The sequence below is a fragment of the Mus pahari genome, chromosome 1 (genome assembly GCF_900095145.1).
Source record: "Mus pahari chromosome 1, PAHARI_EIJ_v1.1, whole genome shotgun sequence".
In the NCBI taxonomy this organism is placed as follows: domain Eukaryota; kingdom Metazoa; phylum Chordata; class Mammalia; order Rodentia; family Muridae; genus Mus; species Mus pahari.
Window position 1 is genome coordinate 115,044,238 of NC_034590.1, and position 4,026 is coordinate 115,048,263.

At 53.0% G+C, this 4,026-nt stretch overlaps 1 protein-coding gene across 1 annotated transcript in view; it reads right to left on the bottom strand.

Annotated features, from left to right (window-relative positions):
* Lrp5 (LDL receptor related protein 5) overlaps positions 1 to 4,026 on the bottom strand; it is a 105,347-nt gene that overhangs the window by 69,935 nt on the left and 31,386 nt on the right. The window lies entirely within an intron of this gene.

Here is a 4,026-nt window from a genome sequence, read left to right on the forward strand (position 1 = left end):
TCCTGTAGCTAAGGCTAGCCTCACCCCACTGCTTCCTCCACCTCCTCCATCTCCTGTAGCTAAGGCTAGCCTCACCCCACTGCTTCCTCCACCTCAAAAGTACTAGGATTACAACCATGTGCCACCATGCCCAGTTTTTTTAAAAAAATACTTTATTTGTGTGTGTGTGTGTGTGTGTGTGCGTGCGTGTAAGTGCAGGTCCGCATGGGGTCAGCAAGTTCTCCTGGAGCTGGTTGTAAACTGTGAAAGTGAGTTCTAAGAACTAAACTGAGGCCCTCGAGAGAGGCGTGTTGAGCCTGTCTCCAGTCCTGAGGAACACGTCCTTGAGAATAGCAACTGCAGGCTGGACAGATGCTTCAGCAGCTGTAAGAGCACTGGCTGCCCTTGCAGATCCAGCCCTCAGCACCTGCATGAAGGTTCAAGCCCTCGGGAACACCAATCCCAGGAGAGCTGACACCTCCTCACGAACTCAATGGGCACTGCACACATCCATGGTGTACTTGCACAAACACAGGCAAAGCACTCATACATATAAAAATAAAACCTTTAAATATATATACATTTTATACATATACACATATATACACATAATACATTCACATACATACATACATATAAATGTACACACACACATATCTGAGCTGACAAGATAGTTCGCCAGGTAAAGGCACTTGCTACACAAGCATACAAGTCTGAAGTACTAGGTTAAATCCCAGAGCCTACATTAAAAAAAGCAGGTGGGCCGGGCGGTGGTGGTGCACGCCTTTAATCCCAGCGCTTAGGAGGCAAAGGCAGGCCGATTTCTGAGTTCGAAGCCAGCCTGGTCTACAGAGTGAGTTCCAGGACAGCCAGAGCTACACAGAGAAACCCTGTCTCAAAAAACAAAAAAACAAAAAAACAAAAAAAAAAAAAAGCAGGTGGTATACTACTTAATCCCAGCACTCGGGAGCCAGAGGCAGGCAGATCTCTGAGTTCAAGGCCAGCCTGGTCTACAGAGTGAGATCCAGGACAGCCAAGGCTACACANAGAAACCCTGCCTCAAAAAAACAAAACAAACAAACAAACAAACAAACAAAGCAGGATGTGGCAGCAAGGCTGGAGAGCCACCAGGAAGCTTGGGGATCCTGGGTGCAGCACAGAAGAAATAGCAAAGGGAGACACTGCTTCTATAAAGGGGAAGAACTCATGAAAGTTGTCATGTGAGTCCACCTTTGTGCCACAACACACACACAACTCCCAACCATCACCTAAGGATAAAGCATCACCTAAGGGCTGTAGCTCAGAGACAAAGCTCCTGCCTGGCTGCCTGGCGTGCTCGAAGCCCGGGGCTCCATCCCTAGACCTACACAAAAGAATAGAGGCTAAGATGACTCCAGCCCCATAGAACATATAGTCTGCACTGGGCACCACTGACCAAAGTGTCACTGCGCTGCCCTCTCCCTATTAGAAATATTTCTCAGTGAGCACAGCATAGCAATGCACACCTATTACCCCAGCACCAAGGAGACTGAAGCAGACCATCACTGGTTCGAAGCCAGCCTGGATTACACAGTGCGCTGGGACTTGCTTGGGATACAGGAGACAAACCAAGCCTCAGTGGGTATGCACAAAAGAGACAGCAGTGACTCCCAGGGTCTGTAAAGAGGAGGCATTCAGGGAGCTATGTGGAGACGCTCCAACAAGGGGCCCTGTCATATATGCAAAGGACACTCCATACACTCCTTACTGTGCCTTTATGTGTGCTGAGCCCAGATACCAGTAAGATGACAGGAGCCAACCCAGCCAGCTAAAAAAAATGTAACCAGAGGTGTGTGCGTACACTGTACAGCAGAGCCCAGAGGTGTGCGCACACACTGTACAGCAGAGCCCACGGAGAGCCACATCGACTTGAGGACACGGGTTCCTATCCTGGGAGCCCATGGGTGAGGCACAGGACACGGAAGTGGACCCAGTTTCTACTGTCCATCCAGTGCGGACTGGTTCCTATCTGAGGCTGCTTCCTGCACTTGGCCCTTGTGAGGTGGCACTCCTTGGCACAGCCCAGGTTCAAGGGCTCACGAGTCTTCCTTTTTCTTCTACATCTATTTTCTCTGGTGTCAGGCTAGTCTCCACATATCTTGTCCCCCGCTTCTTCTGACTAAAACATCATTCATGTAGGCCAACCCCAAGTGATCCAGGGACTGAGTGATCTAAAGCACAATGAGTAAGCTAAGCCGGGACGCGTGGGGGAAATGAGAGACAGGAGATTGGCTGTGGATTCCAGGCCAGCCTGAGCTATGAAGATCTGGGGTGGGGAACACTCCTCTTGCAATAATGGGCACAGGGGCTGTCTTACTGCTGTGTCCCCAGCGGGGGTCCTAGGTGAGCCAGAACCATCACCACCTTCTAGAGGGACTATGAGGACGTCATCCAAAAGGGTAGGCATAGGAACATTGTGAAAATATCCCCTTCTCTACCCTGCTTAATGGCCAAGTACCCCACATAGGGTAACTCCTGCGTGTCCTGCACCACCCTCTGTGCCAGCCAGCACTGGGAAAGCCAGCCTGCTGCCCCCATTAGACAGATAGGAAGTGGGGGCTCTGGCAGGTGGACTTGTCTTATGCACACGGCAAGCAGCAGCTCTAGACAGCAGCCTGGGTGGGCAGGGAAGGCCCAAGCTTTGTGCATGCTTCCTCCTGCATCAGCAGGGCCATAACTGGGTTGATGCTCCGGGCGCCTGGAGGTAGGTCAGCCTCAGCTGAGGCCGACATGGCCTGGGCACTGCCTTCTTTCCCTGTGCTTCCCACTCCTACTGGCCTGGAATTAGCCTAGGGCCTTGCCACCCACCGAGAAGGTAAAGTGTTTCTACACCTCCCATTTGGTGCTGTGGTCCAGCCAGAGCTAAGGCCAGGCAGGGAAGTGAGGTTACTACGCCACACTTCTTCCCCACTTCCTGAGGCCTGCAGGTTTCCTTAAATGGGGAACAGGAGAGCTGCTGGCTCAGTGGGGACAGGCCCGTGCCAGTTCCAGTACTGCTGCAGGGCAAGCTGGCAGGACTGAGGCCATCCTCTTTCTCAGTGAGGCAAGGCAGAAGCTGAGTCAGGGCCAAGGTGCAGGGCTGCACTGCTGGGCTGTTACGTCAAGGCAGTACCAGCTGCATTTCTGCCAGGAGGCCCAGAAGGCCTTGTAGCCCCATGTAGATACGCAGCAAGGCTTCCCCAGGCCGAGCCAGGGTCTTCCCAGCTTCAGAGCCCTCTCTGCCACACCTGGCCACCCAGTCCTGAACTGAGCACATGGGGGTGAGCATTTGGACAAAGCTGCTCTCCTCAATGGTGGCTGGGACAGGATCCCCTCATCCAAGGAGGTCTCCAGAGGAGACAACGGTACAGGAAGACACAAGGGCATAGCAGGGGCTCCGCAGGGCTGAGGGGAGAGCTAAGTTTCTCTCTCGCACTGCATTTCACTGTCCCCACTCCGAACTGCAACCCACAGCCTGCACACTCTTATTTATCCAGGGCAGAGGAAGGAAGCTTGAGACGTCCTGTCTGTGGCAGCGATGCCAAGGTCAACACTGGTCCAGGGGCAGGATTCGAAAGGCACAGAGTGACCCTAGGGAAGAAGTCAGACGCAAGTGCACAAATGACCCACTCGAACACTTAATAGGGACAGTCAGGACCAAGGCTGACTGATCCCCGAGATAACACAGGCCACAGCAGCTCAAGTAAGGACAGAGTGCTGGCTTCGCTGTCTCTACACAAACACAAAGTACCCGCCCAGGCCAGCCTGCCTCTCAGCCACCATGGCTAAGAGTAAAAGAAGAACGAGCTGAAGAGATGGCTCAGCGGGTCCGGCTTCTATACAGGGCCCAGGCTCAGTTAGCAACACACACACAGCAGCTTACAACCCTCTGAAACTCCAGTTCCAGGGATCCAATGCCTTCTTCCGGCCTCGGTAGGCACCAGGTATGTACATGGTACATAATAGGAAGGAAGGAAGGAAGGAAGGAAGGAGAGGGGGAGGGGGAGGGGGAGGGAGAGGGAGAGGGGA